The sequence below is a fragment of the Rhinichthys klamathensis genome, unplaced genomic scaffold, assembly GCF_029890125.1.
Source record: "Rhinichthys klamathensis goyatoka isolate OS25496 unplaced genomic scaffold, OSU_Roscu_1.1 h1tg000313l_1, whole genome shotgun sequence".
Classification (NCBI taxonomy): domain Eukaryota; kingdom Metazoa; phylum Chordata; class Actinopteri; order Cypriniformes; family Leuciscidae; genus Rhinichthys; species Rhinichthys klamathensis.
Window position 1 is genome coordinate 333,847 of NW_026606831.1, and position 21,037 is coordinate 354,883.

Genomic DNA, 21,037 nt, shown 5'->3' on the forward strand with positions numbered 1-21,037 from the left:
GTATTGAGAGTTTCAGATATTCCCCCGGATATCTCGGGTTTTGGAAATAATCCCCTAACCTCTTTCATGATGTAATCCGCTATTTTCCTGACCTGCAACCTCTTTTTTTGTTTTTGTTTTTTTACCTTTTATTCCAACACATCGCAGAAGGTTTAGCAAGTGGCGCTGTGGCTTAGTTGGTCAAAGCGCCTGTCTTGTAAACAGGAGATTCTGGGTTCGAATCCCAGCAGTGCCTGTGCCGTGGGATGTGGGAACCGCTCACCTACTCTTTTTACATACGTAAATCTTTGGATGCTGAACAGTGTGTATCTGCACAAAAAGTGGAAATCTAAAAAGTGATGTGCATGCAATAGCATCTTAAAGCTTGGCTTTTTGTGGCTCTTTGGCGCAATGGATAGCGCATTGGACTTCTAGGTTGTGGGTTCGAGTCCCACCAGAGTCGTGCATACCCTCTTTTGCTTAGATGTGGAGGTATTCAAATGGAGGTATTCAAAGGTTGTGGGTTCGAGTCCCACCAGAGTCGTGCATACCCTCTTTTGCTTAGATGTCTTTGTGTTGGACAAGCATACGCTTAAACCCTTGGATCCACAAACTACTTCTGAAGCATCCCCTTCACGCTCTGCTTATTTCGCTTATTGCACACACCCAACTCGGATCATAGAGTACTCTACTAATTAGCTTAAGTCACCTATTTAAATAAGGGAGATAACAAGAATGGGTTGAAATCCAATGGCTCAGGCCAAAATCTGCAACTACCTATTGTTGGCCACCTACCTAGCAAAAGAAAAAAAAACATGCTTTCCATTTCTCCTAGCTGAAACAGCGTTTAGATGTATCGTAACTGAGAGTTTCGATCCAAAATGAAATGGTTTGAGATATTCCCATGTCCCTGAACAGAAGCCTGCACACCTTTCAGGTTTTGGAAATAACCCTCTAACTTCAAAGGGACATATTCATGATGTAATCAGCTATTCTCCTGACGTGCTACCTCTTTTAGACTTTGTATACAAAAGCATCGAATCAGGGACAGCACCTGGCACTGTGGCTTAGTTGGTCAAAGTGCCTGTCTAGTAAACAGGAGATCCTGGGTTCGAATCCCAGCAGTGCCTAATCTGTGGCTTCTAAGAGTAGTCGTTCAACCTTTTCAGATGTTAAAGTCTCGGCAGGAAAGACAATCTGGACCTCTCGGTTGCAAATGAAGGCTTTATAAAGGTTGTTGGTTTTTGGGTCCCACCTGAGTCACGAATGGTGTCCCTTTGCATAGACGTCTTTGCCAGACTGACATTTGCTTAAACCTGGGGTTTTCCAACTTTTTCAGGAGCCGACACAGCACATTTTTCTTGTTTTCCTTATTGGGCACACACAAGTCAGATCATTGAGTACGTTACTAATCAGTCAATTATTTGATTCACCTGTTTTAAATGAGAGAGAGATAATAAAAACATATATGTGGTGTAGATGCGCTTCAAGAATGGTTTGCAAGCCCCTGGCTTAGGGCCGAAATCTGCTACTACCTATTGATAAAGTCAAGCCTATGGATATTTGTACAAACAAAGTCTTTACATATATGAAGAATAATACATGGATATCTTTCTGGATTTTGCCCTTTCATATCAGAAGAAAGCACAGGAAACATTTTAGGCATGAGTGTTGAGAGTGTAGAGCCAAAATGAAATGAGTTCAGACATTCCCTTGAGGCCTGAAAGGCCATCATGTTTTGGAAACAATCCTCTTACCTCTAAGGGACCTCTTTCATAACGTAATCAGCTTTTTTCCTCATGTGCTACCTCTTTTAGACTTGTTTTACTGACAAATTTCACCGCACTTTTGTAACTGGCGCTGTGGCTTAGCTGGTCAAAGCGCCTGTCTCGTAAACAGGAGAACCTGGGTTCAAATCCCAGCAGTGCCTATGCCACAGGATATGGGAGTGCTTAAACTTTTCACATATGAAAGTCTTTGCATGCCGAACAGTGTGTACCTGCACAAAATTGGAAAAACGAAGAAGCGCTGCGCATGCAATACTTCCTTGAAGTGGGTCATTTTATGGCTCTGTGGTGCAATTGATGGAGCTTTGGACTTCTAGGATGCGAATGGAGAAATTCCCTGGTTGTGGTTTTGAGTCCCACCAGAAGTGTGAATGGCTTCTTTTGCTCTGATGTCTCTGTGAGTCAGACATATGTTCAAAACTGGGGTCCACAAACTACTTCAGAAGCCTACCCCTCACATTCTGCTCATCTCCCTTATTGGACACAGCCAACTCGGATCACAGAGAGTACTTAGTAATTAGCTCAATTCACCGTTTTGAAATAAGGAGGATAACGAAAATGTATAGCGTCTGGGAGGTTTCGAGAATGGTTTGAAAACCACTGGCTTAGGCCAAAATCTGCTACTTCCTATTGTTTAGATCTAGCCTCTGGATGTGTGTTCAAAACAGTCTTTACAAATATGAATATTTAATTCATGAAAATCTTTCGGGATTTTGTCTTTCAGATCAGCTGAAAGCATAGCAAAAATTGCTTTCCATTTCTCCAAGCTGAGACAGAGTTTAGATGGATTGTAACTGGAGGTTCCAAAAACATTTCAGACACAAGTATTGAGAGTTTCAGATATTCCCCCGGATATCTCGGGTTTTGGAAATAATCCCCTAACCTCTTTCATGATGTAATCCGCTATTTTCCTGACCTGCAACCTCTTTTTTTGTTTTTGTTTTTTTTACTTTTTATTCCAACACATCGCAGAAGGTTTAGCAAGTGGCACTGTGGCTTAGTTGGTCAAAGCGCCTGTCTTGTAAACAGGAGATTCTGGGTTCGAATCCCAGCAGTGCCTGTGCCTTGGGATGTGGGCACCGCTCACCTACCCTTTTTACATACGTAAATCTTTGGATGCTGAACAGTGTGTATCTGCACAAAAAGTGGAAATCTAAGAAGTGATGTGCATGCAATAGCGTCTTAAAGCTTGGCTTTTTGAGGCTCTGTGGCGCAATGGATAGCGCATTGTACTTCTAAGTTGTGAATGGAGGTATTCAAAGGTTGTGGGTTCGAGTCCCACCAGAGTCGTGCATACCCTCTTTTGCTCAGATGTCTTTGTGTTGGACAAGCATACGCTTAAACCCTTGGATCCACAAACTACTTCTGAAGCATCCCCTTCCCGCTCTGCTTATTTCGCTTATTGCACACACCCAACTCGGATCATAGAGTACTCTACTAATTAGCTTAAGTCACCTATTTAAATAAGGGAGATAACAAGAATGGGTTGAAATCCAATGGCTCAGGCCAAAATCTGCAACTACCTATTGTTGGCCACCTAACTAGCAAAAGAAAAAAGACATGCTTTCCATTTCTCCTAGCTGAAACAGCGTTTAGATGTATCGTAACTGAGAGTTTCGATCCAAAATGAAATGGTTTGAGATATTCCCATGTCCCTGAACAGAAGCCTGCACACCTTTCAGGTTTTGGAAATAACCCTCTGACTTCAAAGGGACATATTCATGATGTAATCAGCTATTCTCCTGACGTGCTACCTCTTTTAGACTTTGTATACAAAAGCATCGAATCAGGGACAGCACCTGGCGCTGTGGCTTAGTTGGTCAAAGCGCCTGTCTAGTAAACAGGAGATCCTGGGTTCGAATCCCAGCAGTGCCTAATCTGTGGCTTCTAAGAGTAGTCGTTCAACCTTTTCAGATGTTAAAGTCTTGGCAGGAAAGACAATCTGGACCTCTCGGTTGCAAATGAAGGCTTTATAAAGGTTGTTGGTTTTTGGGTCCCACCTGAGTCACGAATGGTGTCCCTTTGCATAGACGTCTTTGCCAGACTGACATTTGCTTAAACCTGGGGTTTTCCAACTTTTTCAGGAGCCGACACAGCACATTTTTCTTGTTTTCCTTATTGGGCACACACAAGTCAGATCATTGAGTACGTTACTAATCAGTCAATTATTTGATTCACCTGTTTTAAATGAGAGAGAGATAATAAAAACATATATGTGGTGCAGATGCGCTTCAAGAATGGTTTGCAAGCCCCTGGCTTAGGGCCGAAATCTGCTACTACCTATTGATAAAGTCAAGCCTATGGATATTTGTACAAACAAAGTCTTTACATATATGAAGAATAATACATGGATATCTTTCTGGATTTTGCCCTTTCATATCAGAAGAAAGCTCAGGAAACATTTTAGGCATGAGTGTTTGAGAGTGTAGAGCCAAAATGAAATGAGTTCAGACATTCCCTTGAGGCCTGAAAGGCCATCATGTTTTGGAAACAATCCTCTTACCTCTAAGGGACCTCTTTCATAACGTAATCAGCTTTTTTCCTCATGTGCTACCTCTTTTAGACTTGTTTTATTGACAAATTTCACCGCACTTTTGTAACTGGCGCTGTGGCTTAGCTGGTCAAAGCGCCTGTATCGTAAACAGGAGATCCTGGGTTCAAATCCCAGCAGTGCCTATGCCACAGGATATGGGAGTGCTTAAACTTTTCACATATGAAAGTCTTTGCATGCCGAACAGTGTGTACCTGCACAAAATTGGAAAAACGAAGAAGCGCTGCGCATGCAATACTTCCTTGAAGTGGGTCATTTTATGGCTCTGTGGTGCAATTGATGGAGCTTTGGACTTCTAGGATGCGAATGGAGAAATTCCCTGGTTGTGGTTTTGAGTCCCACCAGAAGTGTGAATGGCCTCTTTTGCTCTGATGTCTCTGTGAGTCAGACATATGTTCAAAACTGGGGTCCACAAACTACTTCAGAAGCCTACCCCTCACATTCTGCTCATCTCCCTTATTGGACACAGCCAACTCGGATCACAGAGTACTCTAGTAATTAGCTCAATTAACCGTTTTGAAATAAGGAGGATAACGAAAATGTATAGCGTCTGGGAGGTTTCGAGAATGGTTTGAAAACCACTGGCTTAGGCCAAAATCTGCTACTTCCTATTGTTGAGATCTAGCCTCTGGATGTGTGTTCAAAACAGTCTTTACAAATATGAATATTTAATTCATGAAAATCTTTCGGGATTTTGTCTTTCAGATCAGCTGAAAGCATAGCAAAAATTACTTTCCATTTCTCCAAGCTGAGACAGAGTTTAGATGGATTGTAACTGGAGATTCCAAAAACATTTCAGACACAAGTATTGAGAGTTTCAGATATTCCCTCGGATATCTCGGGTTTTGGAAATAATCCCCTAACCTCTTTCATGATGTAATCCGCTATTTTCCTGACCTGCAACCTCTTTTTTTTTTTTTTTTTTACTTTTTATTCCAACACATCGCAGAAGGTTTAGCAAGTGGCGCTGTGGCTTAGTTGGTAAAAGCGCCTGCCTTGTAAACAGGAGATTCTGGGCTCGAATCCCAGCAGTGCCTGTGCCGTGGCATGTGGGCACCGCTCACCTACCCTTTTTACATACGTAAATCTTTGGATGCTGAACAGTGTGTATCTGCACAAAAAGTGGAAATCTAAGAAGTGATGTGCATGCAATAGCGTCTTAAAGCTTGGCTTTTTGTGGCTCTGTGGCGCAATGGATAGCGCATTGGACTTCTAGGTTGTGAATGGAGGTATTCAAAGGTTGTGGGTTCGAGTCCCACCAGAGTCGTGCATTCCCTCTTTTGCTCAGATGTCTTTGTGTTGGACAATGTAGCCATGGTCAGATCTGCCATTTTTCCTAAACTGCTGGTTTTGCATTCTTTTAATTCAGAGACTCTGACAAAAGTAAAGGGCATGGGACTTGATTGAATTACTGACTCTGATTCACTTCACGGGCGTTTGCCACGAATGGTTAAACAAAGAAATGCATTGCTTATCACATATGACACAGACATGTGACCAAAGGGCCCATCTTGGAATCAGAATCACGTGGAAGAACCCCTCCGAAGGTGACAAGACAAACATTGTCCATTTAGATAAGCGCACACACGTGGAATCCCCCTTGGGGTTTTTCGCTTACACACACAGAAGAGAATTGTAAGATTAGACAACTGGCCATTGTAGCAGTTGCTTAAACTCATCAAATTCGAAGCACACACGCTCACACGGGACTGGTCGCGAGTTCACCGCGTGACCAACGCTGGTTGAATTTCTGAACACCCATTTACACACACGAAATACTCTGAACACATGGGATCAAAAAATCCCCTTTTGTAAATGTATAATGTTTTGTGGTTGTGTTTTCATGATTCCCTGATGACAAAACTGGTATAACTGTAAGCTGTTATGATATGTGACCAATTTAACATCCGTTTTAATCACGAAAATCATGTATCTGCATTTCACTAAGCCCTAGGAATGCCGAATTTGGTATGGTTGTAATCAGAATAATCAAAGAAGATTGAATCATCAACCCAAAATGTAATATGATGCATGCTTTTATTAATACTAGTTTAGAAGTGGGTTTCGAACAAGTTTATCCCCTATGCACATGATCCGTAAGGCGTGAATCACGAGGTCTGACGACCCGCCTTCCTGCAACACGATTGGATCAAACACGTGAGGAAGGCGTGTCCCTCGCTCCTTCAAAATAGACCGCCACCTTATCCTCTGGGCAGTTTCCTACGCCAGAGAGAGATGCCTAAACTTTCCTGCTAAACTCCAGCCGGAGTTTTCCTTCTTCGTCGTTTTTCTACTTTGTTTTAAATCTAAGTTGCTTTCTTTCGATCTACCTCAGTTGATAGTTCGGTTTCATTCAAGAACGAAACAAGTTTAAGATTAATCGCCTCTCGTACGGGCCGCAGCTGAAGCAATCGCAAACATCTGCCTCCTACCGGAAGACGTGCCAGACAACTCCAACCACGCTGCCTTTGTAACACAACTCAACACAAAGGGACCGTGTTTAAATCAAGTAACGTACAAATCTCAATTAAGTGCTGCTTAAAGTTGTCTCGATTAATATTGGAATCCTTTGGGTCTCTGTTGAACTGTTTTGAACTGTCTTTTTCTCTCTCTCTCTCTCCCTCTCTCTCTCTCTCTCTCTCTCTCTCTCTCTCACCTCCCTCTCACTCTAACTGTCTCCTTTTAAATACGTCATATTGCAATCCTGTATTAATTGTTTGTTTTGATATGCATATTATTTACTCCTGCGTGATTTTTAGTAGTCTATATAACCCTTAGTATTGTGTTATTAAAATTCCATAATCCTTTGAATCGAATCTGTCTCATTGTCCCATGATTGAAGTCTCTGTAATATGTCAAAGATCTGTAAGTTACCAAAGCTCTACCTCGGTTAACTATTGTAAACATCTGAAAGTGCCGTATACGAGCAGATACTTCCGTGTGGCCAGCGGAAAATATTCACTCGGTATACAGGCAGGTAATCTTGTGATATAAGGAAGTTTTCATCTCCGATTCGCAGGACGAACCAGGATGCATGACAAACTAATTTGGAATCACATGTAAATTGACCCTGACAATTAATCTGACTTAACCAAACCAAATATCAATAATTACTACGATCAATCGTGTTAATTATTCATATATGGTAATGTTTAGTCCATTCCCTATTTGGGATAATTTAATTTATGTATGCGATTACATATTCATTATCTAATGAATAATATTCCCCATTTGAGTTAAATAATTTCCCCAAAACAGACTCATTTTCGCTACAACAAGCATACGCTTAAACCCTTGGATCCACAAACTACTTCTGAAGCATCCCCTTCACGCTCTGCTTATTTCGCTTATTGCACACACCCAACTCGGATCATAGAGTACTCTACTAATTAGCTTAAGTCACCTATTTCAATAAGGGAGATAACAAGAATGGGTTGAAATCCAATGGCTCAGGCCAAAATCTGCAACTACCTATTGTTGGCCACCTACCTAGCAAAAGAAAAAAAAACATGCTTTCCATTTCTCCTAGCTGAAACAGCGTTTAGATCAGAGTATGTGAGCGGAGTGGAGCGGCAACAATGTTCCCTCCGCGCTCCAAGCATTTAATAATCACTCCGCTCCGGGTTCACCATTTACCGCTCCCGCTCCACTCCTCGCTCACTGATATCAGAAACACCGCTCCGTCTTCGCTCCCCGAGGAAATTGCGAATAACTATTTAAGTATGCTTTGAAATCTCACAAAATTTCTCTTCATCGTAATATATAGGCATATTATTATTTGTTTTTTTTTTAAACATCATTAGGAGAATAGTTTCAATGTGGTTTATTGGATGTGCGAACTTTTCCTATGACTTATTACATTATCAGCATTATAAGTTAAATATCATTGCTGCTTTTTGCAGAGCATATTTTGTTCGGAAAGATGAAAATAACGTTTTCATCAGTTATCTACGTACGGGTCACTACATTTCTTACAGTTTTCTGCTCGTTCGAAATCAAACCGACAGCACTGTAAGATTACATTTTTTGAATGCAATGCATTGAGACGCAATCGTGAGAAAGCGATTGCGTGTGTGAATAAGTGTTACCTGTTTAAAATGTTCTTTCACCCGATCCAGCTCGATCTCATGAAAGTGCGTCACACATTTTATTTCGCGTACCATTTATATGCCAAAAACTTGTTTTTGCTTGCATAGCCTAAGCTTAGGATACGCAGTTTTCGCGTGCATATGATACGCACTTTATGGCGTGCACGCACTTCACACACCTAATCATAACCAAGGCAAGGGGTTTAGTGCATTTCATTTGCACGCAAAAAAATTTTGTATGTATAAATGGCACAAAAAATAAAATGTGTGCTATAGATACGCACTTTCATGAGATAGTGTTGCCCGATCATATTCAGTAGGCTTGAGAAATAACCTCCCGCAGCCACTCATGTCCGTCGGCGTCATCATTCACATCCTTCAAATTTTTTTCTGATTTGAGTGATCCATCTCTGTACCATGCTAGAGTAATGTGTTTAACGTGTGAATCCTTACTAAAAATGCAGTTCTATCATGAGCCGTTGGCATGAATTGTACTCGTGATGGAGCGGTAGTGGAGCGCTCTCGGAGCGAGTGAAAACCACGACGCTCCGACTTTAAAAAAATCCGCTCCGCACTCCATTCAAAATCACACCGCTCCACTCCTCGCTCCGCTCCCGCTCCACTCCGCTCACATACTCTGGTTTAGATGTATCGTAACTGAGAGTTTCGATCCAAAATGAAATGGTTTGAGATATTCCCATGTCCCTGAACAGAAGCCTGCACACCTTTCAGGTTTTGGAAATAACCCTCTAACTTCAAAGGGACATTTTCATGATGTAATCAGCTATTCTCCTGACGTGCTACCTCTTTTAGACTTTGTATACAAAAGCATAGAACCAGGGACAGCACCTGGCGCTGTGGCTTAGTTGGTCAAAGCGCCTGTCTAGTAAACAGGAGATCCTGGGTTCGAATCCCAGCAGTGCCTAATCTATGGCTTCTAAGAGTAGTCGTTCAACCATTTCAGATGTTAAAGTCTCGGCAGGAAAGACAATCTGGACCTCTCGGTTGCAAATGAAGGCTTTATAAAGGTTGTTGGTTTTTGGGTCCCACCTGAGTCACGAATGCTGTCCCTTTGCATAGACGTCTTTGCCAGACTGACATTTGCTTAAACCTGGGGTTTTCCAACTTTTTCAGGAGCCGACACAGCACATTTTTCTTGTTTTCCTTATTGGGCACACACAAGTCAGATCATTGAGTACGTTACTAATCAGTCAATTATTTGATTCACCTGTTTTAAATGAGAGAGAGATAATAAAAACATATATGTGGTGCAGATGCGCTTCAAGAATGGTTTGCAAGCCCCTGGCTTAGGGCCGAAATCTGCTACTACCTATTGATAAAGTCAAGGCTATGGATATTTGTACAAACAAAGTCTTTACATATATGAAGAATAATACATGGATATCTTTCTGGATTTTGCCCTTTCATATCAGAAGAAAGCTCAGGAAACATTTTAGGCATGAGTGTTGAGAGTGTAGAGCCAAAATGAAATGAGTTCAGACATTCCCTTGAGGCCTGAAAGGCCATCATGTTTTGGAAACAATCCTCTTACCTCTAAGGGACCTCTTTCATAACGTAATCAGCTTTTTTCCTCATGTGCTACCTCTTTTAGACTTGTTTTACTGACAAATTTCACCGCACTTTTGTAACTGGCGCTGTGGCTTAGCTGGTCAAAGCGCCTGTCTCGTAAACAGGAGAACCTGGGTTCAAATCCCAGCAGTGCCTATGCCACAGGATATGGGAGTGCTTAAACTTTTCACATATGAAAGTCTTTGCATGCCGAACAGTGTGTACCTGCACAAAATTGGAAAAACGAAGAAGCGCTGCGCATGCAATACTTCCTTGAAGTGGGTCATTTTATGGCTCTGTGGTGCAATTGATGGAGCTTTGGACTTCTAGGATGCGAATGGAGAAATTCCCTGGTTGTGGTTTTGAGTCCCACCAGAAGTGTGAATGGCCTCTTTTGCTCTGATGTCTCTGTGAGTCAGACATATGTTCAAAACTGGGGTCCACAAACTACTTCAGAAGCCTACCCCTCACATTCTGCTCATCTCCCTTATTGGACACAGCCAACTCGGATCACAGAGTACTCTAGTAATTAGCTCAATTCACCGTTTTGAAATAAGGAGGATAACGAAAATGTATAGCGTCTGGGAGGTTTCGAGAATGGTTTGAAAACCACTGGCTTAGGCCAAAATCTGCTACTTCCTATTGTTGAGATCTAGCCTCTGGATGTGTGTTCAAAACAGTCTTTACAAATATGAATATTTAATTCATGAAAATCTTTCGGGATTTTGTCTTTCAGATCAGCTGAAAGCATAGCAAAAATTGCTTTCCATTTCTCCAAGCTGAGACAGAGTTTAGATGGATTGTAACTGGAGGTTCCAAAAACATTTCAGACACAAGTATTGAGAGTTTCAGATATTCCCTCGGATATCTCGGGTTTTGGAAATAATCCCCTAACCTCTTTCATGATGTAATCCGCTATTTTCCTGACCTGCAACCTCTTTTTTTGTTTTTGTTTTTTTACTTTTTATTCCAACACATCGCAGAAGGTTTAGCAAGTGGCACTGTGGCTTAGTTGGTCAAAGCGCCTGTCTTGTAAACAGGAGATTCTGGGTTCGAATCCCAGCAGTGCCTGTGCCTTGGGATGTGTGCACCGCTCACCTACCCTTTTTACATACGTAAATCTTTGGATGCTGAACAGTGTGTATCTGCACAAAAAGTGGAAATCTAAGAAGTGATGTGCATGCAATAGCGTCTTAAAGCTTGGCTTTTTGTGGCTCTGTGGCGCAATGGATAGCGCATTGTACTTCTAAGTTGTGAATGGAGGTATTCAAAGGTTGTGGGTTCGAGTCCCACCAGAGTCGTGCATACCCTCTTTTGCTCAGATGTCTTTGTGTTGGACAAGCATACGCTTAAACCCTTGGATCCACAAACTACTTCTGAAGCATCCCCTTCCCGCTCTGCTTATTTCGCTTATTGCACACACCCAACTCGGATCATAGAGTACTCTACTAATTAGCTTAAGTCACCTATTTAAATAAGGGAGATAACAAGAATGGGTTGAAATCCAATGGCTCAGGCCAAAATCTGCAACTACCTATTGTTGGCCACCTAACTAGCAAAAGAAAAAAGACATGCTTTCCATTTCTCCTAGCTGAAACAGCGTTTAGATGTATCGTAACTGAGAGTTTCGATCCAAAATGAAATGGTTTGAGATATTCCCATGTCCCTGAACAGAAGCCTGCACACCTTTCAGGTTTTGGAAATAACCCTCTGACTTCAAAGGGACATATTCATGATGTAATCAGCTATTCTCCTGACGTGCTACCTCTTTTAGACTTTGTATACAAAAGCATCGAATCAGGGACAGCACCTGGCGCTGTGGCTTAGTTGGTCAAAGCGCCTGTCTAGTAAACAGGAGATCCTGGGTTCGAATCCCAGCAGTGCCTAATCTGTGGCTTCTAAGAGTAGTCGTTCAACCTTTTCAGATGTTAAAGTCTTGGCAGGAAAGACAATCTGGACCTCTCGGTTGCAAATGAAGGCTTTATAAAGGTTGTTGGTTTTTGGGTCCCACCTGAGTCACGAATGGTGTCCCTTTGCATAGACGTCTTTGCCAGACTGACATTTGCTTAAACCTGGGGTTTTCCAACTTTTTCAGGAGCCGACACAGCACATTTTTCTTGTTTTCCTTATTGGGCACACACAAGTCAGATCATTGAGTACGTTACTAATCAGTCAATTATTTGATTCACCTGTTTTAAATGAGAGAGAGATAATAAAAACATATATGTGGTGCAGATGCGCTTCAAGAATGGTTTGCAAGCCCCTGGCTTAGGGCCGAAATCTGCTACTACCTATTGATAAAGTCAAGCCTATGGATATTTGTACAAACAAAGTCTTTACATATATGAAGAATAATACATGGATATCTTTCTGGATTTTGCCCTTTCATATCAGAAGAAAGCTCAGGAAACATTTTAGGCATGAGTGTTTGAGAGTGTAGAGCCAAAATGAAATGAGTTCAGACATTCCCTTGAGGCCTGAAAGGCCATCATGTTTTGGAAACAATCCTCTTACCTCTAAGGGACCTCTTTCATAACGTAATCAGCTTTTTTCCTCATGTGCTACCTCTTTTAGACTTGTTTTATTGACAAATTTCACCGCACTTTTGTAACTGGCGCTGTGGCTTAGCTGGTCAAAGCGCCTGTATCGTAAACAGGAGATCCTGGGTTCAAATCCCAGCAGTGCCTATGCCACAGGATATGGGAGTGCTTAAACTTTTCACATATGAAAGTCTTTGCATGCCGAACAGTGTGTACCTGCACAAAATTGGAAAAACGAAGAAGCGCTGCGCATGCAATACTTCCTTGAAGTGGGTCATTTTATGGCTCTGTGGTGCAATTGATGGAGCTTTGGACTTCTAGGATGCGAATGGAGAAATTCCCTGGTTGTGGTTTTGAGTCCCACCAGAAGTGTGAATGGCCTCTTTTGCTCTGATGTCTCTGTGAGTCAGACATATGTTCAAAACTGGGGTCCACAAACTACTTCAGAAGCCTACCCCTCACATTCTGCTCATCTCCCTTATTGGACACAGCCAACTCGGATCACAGAGTACTCTAGTAATTAGCTCAATTAACCGTTTTGAAATAAGGAGGATAACGAAAATGTATAGCGTCTGGGAGGTTTCGAGAATGGTTTGAAAACCACTGGCTTAGGCCAAAATCTGCTACTTCCTATTGTTGAGATCTAGCCTCTGGATGTGTGTTCAAAACAGTCTTTACAAATATGAATATTTAATTCATGAAAATCTTTCGGGATTTTGTCTTTCAGATCAGCTGAAAGCATAGCAAAAATTACTTTCCATTTCTCCAAGCTGAGACAGAGTTTAGATGGATTGTAACTGGAGATTCCAAAAACATTTCAGACACAAGTATTGAGAGTTTCAGATATTCCCTCGGATATCTCGGGTTTTGGAAATAATCCCCTAACCTCTTTCATGATGTAATCCGCTATTTTCCTGACCTGCAACCTCTTTTTTTTTTTTTTTTTTACTTTTTATTCCAACACATCGCAGAAGGTTTAGCAAGTGGCGCTGTGGCTTAGTTGGTAAAAGCGCCTGCCTTGTAAACAGGAGATTCTGGGCTCGAATCCCAGCAGTGCCTGTGCCGTGGCATGTGGGCACCGCTCACCTACCCTTTTTACATACGTAAATCTTTGGATGCTGAACAGTGTGTATCTGCACAAAAAGTGGAAATCTAAGAAGTGATGTGCATGCAATAGCGTCTTAAAGCTTGGCTTTTTGTGGCTCTGTGGCGCAATGGATAGCGCATTGGACTTCTAGGTTGTGAATGGAGGTATTCAAAGGTTGTGGGTTCGAGTCCCACCAGAGTCGTGCATTCCCTCTTTTGCTCAGATGTCTTTGTGTTGGACAATGTAGCCATGGTCAGATCTGCCATTTTTCCTAAACTGCTGGTTTTGCATTCTTTTAATTCAGAGACTCTGACAAAAGTAAAGGGCATGGGACTTGATTGAATTACTGACTCTGATTCACTTCACGGGCGTTTGCCACGAATGGTTAAACAAAGAAATGCATTGCTTATCACATATGACACAGACATGTGACCAAAGGGCCCATCTTGGAATCAGAATCACGTGGAAGAACCCCTCCGAAGGTGACAAGACAAACATTGTCCATTTAGATAAGCGCACACACGTGGAATCCCCCTTGGGGTTTTTCGCTTACACACACAGAAGAGAATTGTAAGATTAGACAACTGGCCATTGTAGCAGTTGCTTAAACTCATCAAATTCGAAGCACACACGCTCACACGGGACTGGTCGCGAGTTCACCGCGTGACCAACGCTGGTTGAATTTCTGAACACCCATTTACACACACGAAATACTCTGAACACATGGGATCAAAAAATCCCCTTTTGTAAATGTATAATGTTTTGTGGTTGTGTTTTCATGATTCCCTGATGACAAAACTGGTATAACTGTAAGCTGTTATGATATGTGACCAATTTAACATCCGTTTTAATCACGAAAATCATGTATCTGCATTTCACTAAGCCCTAGGAATGCCGAATTTGGTATGGTTGTAATCAGAATAATCAAAGAAGATTGAATCATCAACCCAAAATGTAATATGATGCATGCTTTTATTAATACTAGTTTAGAAGTGGGTTTCGAACAAGTTTATCCCCTATGCACATGATCCGTAAGGCGTGAATCACGAGGTCTGACGACCCGCCTTCCTGCAACACGATTGGATCAAACACGTGAGGAAGGCGTGTCCCTCGCTCCTTCAAAATAGACCGCCACCTTATCCTCTGGGCAGTTTCCTACGCCAGAGAGAGATGCCTAAACTTTCCTGCTAAACTCCAGCCGGAGTTTTCCTTCTTCGTCGTTTTTCTACTTTGTTTTAAATCTAAGTTGCTTTCTTTCGATCTACCTCAGTTGATAGTTCGGTTTCATTCAAGAACGAAACAAGTTTAAGATTAATCGCCTCTCGTACGGGCCGCAGCTGAAGCAATCGCAAACATCTGCCTCCTACCGGAAGACGTGCCAGACAACTCCAACCACGCTGCCTTTGTAACACAACTCAACACAAAGGGACCGTGTTTAAATCAAGTAACGTACAAATCTCAATTAAGTGCTGCTTAAAGTTGTCTCGATTAATATTGGAATCCTTTGGGTCTCTGTTGAACTGTTTTGAACTGTCTTTTTCTCTCTCTCTCTCTCCCTCTCTCTCTCTCTCTCTCTCTCTCACCTCCCTCTCACTCTAACTGTCTCCTTTTAAATACGTCATATTGCAATCCTGTATTAATTGTTTGTTTTGATATGCATATTATTTACTCCTGCGTGATTTTTAGTAGTCTATATAACCCTTAGTATTGTGTTATTAAAATTCCATAATCCTTTGAATCGAATCTGTCTCATTGTCCCATGATTGAAGTCTCTGTAATATGTCAAAGATCTGTAAGTTACCAAAGCTCTACCTCGGTTAACTATTGTAAACATCTGAAAGTGCCGTATACGAGCAGATACTTCCGTGTGGCCAGCGGAAAATATTCACTCGGTATACAGGCAGGTAATCTTGTGATATAAGGAAGTTTTCATCTCCGATTCGCAGGACGAACCAGGATGCATGACAAACTAATTTGGAATCACATGTAAATTGACCCTGACAATTAATCTGACTTAACCAAACCAAATATCAATAATTACTACGATCAATCGTGTTAATTATTCATATATGGTAATGTTTAGTCCATTCCCTATTTGGGATAATTTAATTTATGTATGCGATTACATATTCATTATCTAATGAATAATATTCCCCATTTGAGTTAAATAATTTCCCCAAAACAGACTCATTTTCGCTACAACAAGCATACGCTTAAACCCTTGGATCCACAAACTACTTCTGAAGCATCCCCTTCACGCTCTGCTTATTTCGCTTATTGCACACACCCAACTCGGATCATAGAGTACTCTACTAATTAGCTTAAGTCACCTATTTCAATAAGGGAGATAACAAGAATGGGTTGAAATCCAATGGCTCAGGCCAAAATCTGCAACTACCTATTGTTGGCCACCTACCTAGCAAAAGAAAAAAAAACATGCTTTCCATTTCTCCTAGCTGAAACAGCGTTTAGATCAGAGTATGTGAGCGGAGTGGAGCGGCAACAATGTTCCCTCCGCGCTCCAAGCATTTAATAATCACTCCGCTCCGGGTTCACCATTTACCGCTCCCGCTCCACTCCTCGCTCACTGATATCAGAAACACCGCTCCGTCTTCGCTCCCCGAGGAAATTGCGAATAACTATTTAAGTATGCTTTGAAATCTCACAAAATTTCTCTTCATCGTAATATATAGGCATATTATTATTTGTTTTTTTTTTAAACATCATTAGGAGAATAGTTTCAATGTGGTTTATTGGATGTGCGAACTTTTCCTATGACTTATTACATTATCAGCATTATAAGTTAAATATCATTGCTGCTTTTTGCAGAGCATATTTTGTTCGGAAAGATGAAAATAACGTTTTCATCAGTTATCTACGTACGGGTCACTACATTTCTTACAGTTTTCTGCTCGTTCGAAATCAAACCGACAGCACTGTAAGATTACATTTTTTGAATGCAATGCATTGAGACGCAATCGTGAGAAAGCGATTGCGTGTGTGAATAAGTGTTACCTGTTTAAAATGTTCTTTCACCCGATCCAGCTCGATCTCATGAAAGTGCGTCACACATTTTATTTCGCGTACCATTTATATGCCAAAAACTTGTTTTTGCTTGCATAGCCTAAGCTTAGGATACGCAGTTTTCGCGTGCATATGATACGCACTTTATGGCGTGCACGCACTTCACACACCTAATCATAACCAAGGCAAGGGGTTTAGTGCATTTCATTTGCACGCAAAAAAATTTTGTATGTATAAATGGCACAAAAAATAAAATGTGTGCTATAGATACGCACTTTCATGAGATAGTGTTGCCCGATCATATTCAGTAGGCTTGAGAAATAACCTCCCGCAGCCACTCATGTCCGTCGGCGTCATCATTCACATCCTTCAAATTTTTTTCTGATTTGAGTGATCCATCTCTGTACCATGCTAGAGTAATGTGTTTAACGTGTGAATCCTTACTAAAAATGCAGTTCTATCATGAGCCGTTGGCATGAATTGTACTCGTGATGGAGCGGTAGTGGAGCGCTCTCGGAGCGAGTGAAAACCACGACGCTCCGACTTTAAAAAAATCCGCTCCGCACTCCATTCAAAATCACACCGCTCCACTCCTCGCTCCGCTCCCGCTCCACTCCGCTCACATACTCTGGTTTAGATGTATCGTAACTGAGAGTTTCGATCCAAAATGAAATGGTTTGAGATATTCCCATGTCCCTGAACAGAAGCCTGCACACCTTTCAGGTTTTGGAAATAACCCTCTAACTTCAAAGGGACATTTTCATGATGTAATCAGCTATTCTCCTGACGTGCTACCTCTTTTAGACTTTGTATACAAAAGCATCGAATCAGGGACAGCACCTGGCGCTGTGGCTTAGTTGGTCAAAGCGCCTGTCTAGTAAACAGGAGATCCTGGGTTCGAATCCCAGCAGTGCCTAATCTATGGCTTCTAAGAGTAGTCGTTCAACCATTTCAGATGTTAAAGTCTCGGCAGGAAAGACAATCTGGACCTCTCGGTTGCAAATGAAGGCTTTATAAAGGTTGTTGGTTTTTGGGTCCCACCTGAGTCACGAATGGTGTCCCTTTGCATAGACGTCTTTGCCAGACTGACATTTGCTTAAACCTGGGGTTTTCCAACTTTTTCAGGAGCCGACACAGCACATTTTTCTTGTTTTCCTTATTGGGCACACACAAGTCAGATCATTGAGTACGTTACTAATCAGTCAATTATTTGATTCACCTGTTTTAAATGAGAGAGAGATAATAAAAACATATATGTGGTGCAGATGCGCTTCAAGAATGGTTTGCAAGCCCCTGGCTTAGGGCCGAAATCTGCTACTACCTATTGATAAAGTCAAGCCTATGGATATTTGTACAAACAAAGTCTTTACATATATGAAGAATAATACATGGATATCTTTCTGGATTTTGCCCTTTCATATCAGAAGAAAGCTCAGGAAACATTTTAGGCATGAGTGTTGAGAGTGTAGAGCCAAAATGAAATGAGTTCAGACATTCCCTTGAGGCCTGAAAGGCCATCATGTTTTGGAAACAATCCTCTTACCTCTAAGGGACCTCTTTCATAACGTAATCAGCTTTTTTCCTCATGTGCTACCTCTTTTAGACTTGTTTTACTGACAAATTTCACCGCACTTTTGTAACTGGCGCTGTGGCTTAGCTGGTCAAAGCGCCTGTCTCGTAAACAGGAGAACCTGGGTTCAAATCCCAGCAGTGCCTATGCCACAGGATATGGGAGTGCTTATAATTTTCACATATGAAAGTCTTTGCATGCCGAACAGTGTGTACCTGCACAAAATTGGAAAAACGAAGAAGCGCTGCGCATGCAATACTTCCTTGAAGTGGGTCATTTTATGGCTCTGTGGTGCAATTGATGGAGCTTTGGACTTCTAGGATGCGAATGGAGAAATTCCCTGGTTGTGGTTTTGAGTCCCACCAGAAGTGTGAATGGCCTCTTTTGCTCTGATGTCTCTGTGAGTCAGACATATGTTCAAAACTGGGGTCCACAAACTACTTCAGAAGCCTACCCCTCACATTCTGCTCATCTCCCTTATTGGACACAGCCAACTCGGATCACAGAGTACTCTAGTAATTAGCTCAATTCACCGTTTTGAAATAAGGAGGATAACGAAAATGTATAGCGTCTGGGAGGTTTCGAGAATGGTTTGAAAACCACTGGCTTAGGCCAAAATCTGCTACTTCCTATTGTTGAGATCTAGCCTCTGGATGTGTGTTCAAAACAGTCTTTACAAATATGAATATTTAATTCATGAAAATCTTTCGGGATTTTGTCTTTCAGATCAGCTGAAAGCATAGCAAAAATTGCTTTCCATTTCTCCAAGCTGAGACAGAGTTTAGATGGATTGTAACTGGAGGTTCCAAAAACATTTCAGACACAAGTATTGAGAGTTTCAGATATTCCCTCGGATATCTCGGGTTTTGGAAATAATCCCCTAACCTCTTTCATGATGTAATCCGCTATTTTCCTGACCTGCAACCTCTTTTTTTTTATTTATTTTTTTTATTCCAACACATCGCAGAAGGTTTAGCAAGTGGCGCTGTGGCATAGTTGGTCAAAGCGCCTGTCTTGTAAACAGGAGATTCTGGGTTCGAAAACCAGCAGTGCCTGTGCCGTGGCATGTGGGCACTGCTCACCAACCCTTTTTACATACGTAAATCTTTGGATGCTGAACAGTGTGTATCTGCACAAAAAGTGGAAATCTAAGAAGTGATGTGCATGCAATAGCGTCTTAAAGCTTGGCTTTTTGTGGCTCTGTGGCGCAATGGATAGCGCATTGGACTTCTAGGTTGTGAATGGAGGTATTCAAAGGTTGTGGGTTCGAGTTCCACCAGAGTCGTGCATACCCTCTTTTGCTCAGATGTCTTTGTGTTGGACAAGCATACGCTTAAACCCTTGGATCCACAAACTACTTCTGAAGCATCCCCTTCACGCTCTGCTTATTTCGCTTATTGCACACACCCAACTCGGATCATAGAGTACTCTACTAATTAGCTTAAGTCACCTATTTAAATAAGGGAGATAACAAGAATGGGTTGAAATCCAATGGCTCAGGCCAAAATCTGCAACTACCTATTGTTGGCCACCTACCTAGCAAAAGAAAAAAAACATGCTTTCCATTTCTCCTAGCTGAAACAGCGTTTAGATGTATCGTAACTGAGAGTTTCGATCCAAAATGAAATGGTTTGAGATATTCATGTCCCTGAACAGAAGCCTGCACACCTTTCAGGTTTTGGAAATAACCCTCTAACTTCAAAGGGACATATTCATGATGTAATCAGCTATTCTCCTGACGTGCTACCTCTTTTAGACTTTGTATACAAAAGCATCGAATCAGGGACAGCACCTGGCGCTGTGGCTTAGTTGGTCAAAGCGCCTGTCTAGTAAACAGGAGATCCTGGGTTCGAATCCCAGCAGTGCCTAGTCTGTGGCTTCTAAGAGTAGTCGTTCAACCTTTTCAGATGTTAAAGTCTCGGCAGGAAAGACAATCTGGACCTCTCGGTTGCAAATGAAGGCTTTATAAAGGTTGTTGGTTTTTGGGTCCCACCTGAGTCACGAATGGTGTCCCTTTGCATAGACGTCTTTGCCAGACTGACATTTGCTTAAACCTGGGGTTTTCCAACTTTTTCAGGAGCCGACACAGCACATTTTTCTTGTTTTCCTTATTGGGCACACACAAGTCAGATCATTGAGTACGTTACTAATCAGTCAATTATTTGATTCACCTGTTTTAAATGAGAGAGAGATAATAAAAACATATATGTGGTGCAGATGCGCTTCAAGAATGGTTTGCAAGCCCCTGGCTTAGGGCCGAAATCTGCTACTACCTATTGATAAAGTCAAGCCTATGGATATTTGTACAAACAAAGTCTTTACATATATGAAGAATAATACATGGATATCTTTCTGGATTTTGCCCTTTCATATCAGAAGAAAGCTCAGGAAACATTTTAGGCATGAGTGTTGAGAGTGTAGAGCCAAAATGAAATGAGTTCAGACATTCCCTTGAGGCCTGAAAGGCCATCATGTTTTGGAAACAATCCTCTTACCTCTAAGGGACCTCTTTCATAACGTAATCAGCTTTTTTCCTCATGTGCTACCTCTTTTAGACTTGTTTTACCGACAAATTTCACCGCACTTTTGTAACTGGCGCTGTGGCTTAGCTGGTCAAAGCGCCTGTCTCGTAAACAGGAGATCCTGGGTTCAAATCCCAGCAGTGCCTATGCCACAGGATATGGGAGTGCTTAAACTTTTCACATATGAAAGTCTTTGCATGCCGAACAGTGTGTACCTGCACAAAATTGGAAAAACGAAGAAGCGCTGCGCATGCAATACTTCCTTGAAGTGGGTCATTTTATGGCTCTGTGGTGCAATTGATGGAGCTTTGGACTTCTAG

General features: G+C 41.7%; 24 non-coding genes across 24 annotated transcripts; all 24 read left to right on the forward strand.

Moving 5' to 3' along the window:
* Positions 1 to 161: 161 nt before the first annotated feature.
* On the forward strand, positions 162 to 235 carry trnat-ugu (transfer RNA threonine (anticodon UGU)). The gene has a single exon. It is a non-coding gene; the product is annotated as a tRNA-Thr (tRNA).
* A 141-nt stretch (positions 236 to 376) lies between these two features.
* Positions 377 to 523, forward strand: trnar-ucu (transfer RNA arginine (anticodon UCU)). The gene is made up of 2 exons: positions 377 to 413; positions 488 to 523. It is a non-coding gene; the product is annotated as a tRNA-Arg (tRNA).
* Positions 524 to 1,035: 512 nt separating this feature from the next.
* trnat-agu (transfer RNA threonine (anticodon AGU)) lies at positions 1,036 to 1,109 on the forward strand. Its single transcript has one exon. It is a non-coding gene; the product is annotated as a tRNA-Thr (tRNA).
* A 726-nt stretch (positions 1,110 to 1,835) lies between these two features.
* trnat-cgu (transfer RNA threonine (anticodon CGU)) lies at positions 1,836 to 1,909 on the forward strand. Its single transcript has one exon. It is a non-coding gene; the product is annotated as a tRNA-Thr (tRNA).
* An 843-nt stretch (positions 1,910 to 2,752) lies between these two features.
* trnat-ugu (transfer RNA threonine (anticodon UGU)) lies at positions 2,753 to 2,826 on the forward strand. The gene has a single exon. It is a non-coding gene; the product is annotated as a tRNA-Thr (tRNA).
* A 141-nt stretch (positions 2,827 to 2,967) lies between these two features.
* Positions 2,968 to 3,056, forward strand: trnar-ucu (transfer RNA arginine (anticodon UCU)). The gene is given in 2 exon segments: positions 2,968 to 3,004; positions 3,021 to 3,056. It is a non-coding gene; the product is annotated as a tRNA-Arg (tRNA).
* Positions 3,057 to 3,567: 511 nt separating this feature from the next.
* trnat-agu (transfer RNA threonine (anticodon AGU)) lies at positions 3,568 to 3,641 on the forward strand. The gene has a single exon. It is a non-coding gene; the product is annotated as a tRNA-Thr (tRNA).
* A 727-nt stretch (positions 3,642 to 4,368) lies between these two features.
* trnat-cgu (transfer RNA threonine (anticodon CGU)) lies at positions 4,369 to 4,442 on the forward strand. The gene has a single exon. It is a non-coding gene; the product is annotated as a tRNA-Thr (tRNA).
* Positions 4,443 to 5,280: 838 nt separating this feature from the next.
* Positions 5,281 to 5,354, forward strand: trnat-ugu (transfer RNA threonine (anticodon UGU)). The gene has a single exon. It is a non-coding gene; the product is annotated as a tRNA-Thr (tRNA).
* A 141-nt stretch (positions 5,355 to 5,495) lies between these two features.
* On the forward strand, positions 5,496 to 5,584 carry trnar-ucu (transfer RNA arginine (anticodon UCU)). Its single transcript is given in 2 exon segments — positions 5,496 to 5,532; positions 5,549 to 5,584. It is a non-coding gene; the product is annotated as a tRNA-Arg (tRNA).
* A 3,672-nt stretch (positions 5,585 to 9,256) lies between these two features.
* On the forward strand, positions 9,257 to 9,330 carry trnat-agu (transfer RNA threonine (anticodon AGU)). The gene has a single exon. It is a non-coding gene; the product is annotated as a tRNA-Thr (tRNA).
* Positions 9,331 to 10,056: 726 nt separating this feature from the next.
* Positions 10,057 to 10,130, forward strand: trnat-cgu (transfer RNA threonine (anticodon CGU)). Its single transcript has one exon. It is a non-coding gene; the product is annotated as a tRNA-Thr (tRNA).
* An 841-nt stretch (positions 10,131 to 10,971) lies between these two features.
* Positions 10,972 to 11,045, forward strand: trnat-ugu (transfer RNA threonine (anticodon UGU)). Its single transcript has one exon. It is a non-coding gene; the product is annotated as a tRNA-Thr (tRNA).
* Positions 11,046 to 11,186: 141 nt separating this feature from the next.
* Positions 11,187 to 11,275, forward strand: trnar-ucu (transfer RNA arginine (anticodon UCU)). Its single transcript is given in 2 exon segments — positions 11,187 to 11,223; positions 11,240 to 11,275. It is a non-coding gene; the product is annotated as a tRNA-Arg (tRNA).
* Positions 11,276 to 11,786: 511 nt separating this feature from the next.
* Positions 11,787 to 11,860, forward strand: trnat-agu (transfer RNA threonine (anticodon AGU)). Its single transcript has one exon. It is a non-coding gene; the product is annotated as a tRNA-Thr (tRNA).
* A 727-nt stretch (positions 11,861 to 12,587) lies between these two features.
* On the forward strand, positions 12,588 to 12,661 carry trnat-cgu (transfer RNA threonine (anticodon CGU)). The gene has a single exon. It is a non-coding gene; the product is annotated as a tRNA-Thr (tRNA).
* An 838-nt stretch (positions 12,662 to 13,499) lies between these two features.
* trnat-ugu (transfer RNA threonine (anticodon UGU)) lies at positions 13,500 to 13,573 on the forward strand. Its single transcript has one exon. It is a non-coding gene; the product is annotated as a tRNA-Thr (tRNA).
* A 141-nt stretch (positions 13,574 to 13,714) lies between these two features.
* trnar-ucu (transfer RNA arginine (anticodon UCU)) lies at positions 13,715 to 13,803 on the forward strand. The gene is given in 2 exon segments: positions 13,715 to 13,751; positions 13,768 to 13,803. It is a non-coding gene; the product is annotated as a tRNA-Arg (tRNA).
* Positions 13,804 to 17,467: 3,664 nt separating this feature from the next.
* trnat-agu (transfer RNA threonine (anticodon AGU)) lies at positions 17,468 to 17,541 on the forward strand. The gene has a single exon. It is a non-coding gene; the product is annotated as a tRNA-Thr (tRNA).
* Positions 17,542 to 18,267: 726 nt separating this feature from the next.
* trnat-cgu (transfer RNA threonine (anticodon CGU)) lies at positions 18,268 to 18,341 on the forward strand. The gene has a single exon. It is a non-coding gene; the product is annotated as a tRNA-Thr (tRNA).
* Positions 18,342 to 19,176: 835 nt separating this feature from the next.
* trnat-ugu (transfer RNA threonine (anticodon UGU)) lies at positions 19,177 to 19,250 on the forward strand. The gene has a single exon. It is a non-coding gene; the product is annotated as a tRNA-Thr (tRNA).
* Positions 19,251 to 19,391: 141 nt separating this feature from the next.
* On the forward strand, positions 19,392 to 19,480 carry trnar-ucu (transfer RNA arginine (anticodon UCU)). Its single transcript is given in 2 exon segments — positions 19,392 to 19,428; positions 19,445 to 19,480. It is a non-coding gene; the product is annotated as a tRNA-Arg (tRNA).
* Positions 19,481 to 19,989: 509 nt separating this feature from the next.
* On the forward strand, positions 19,990 to 20,063 carry trnat-agu (transfer RNA threonine (anticodon AGU)). Its single transcript has one exon. It is a non-coding gene; the product is annotated as a tRNA-Thr (tRNA).
* A 726-nt stretch (positions 20,064 to 20,789) lies between these two features.
* Positions 20,790 to 20,863, forward strand: trnat-cgu (transfer RNA threonine (anticodon CGU)). The gene has a single exon. It is a non-coding gene; the product is annotated as a tRNA-Thr (tRNA).
* Positions 20,864 to 21,037: the final 174 nt, after the last annotated feature.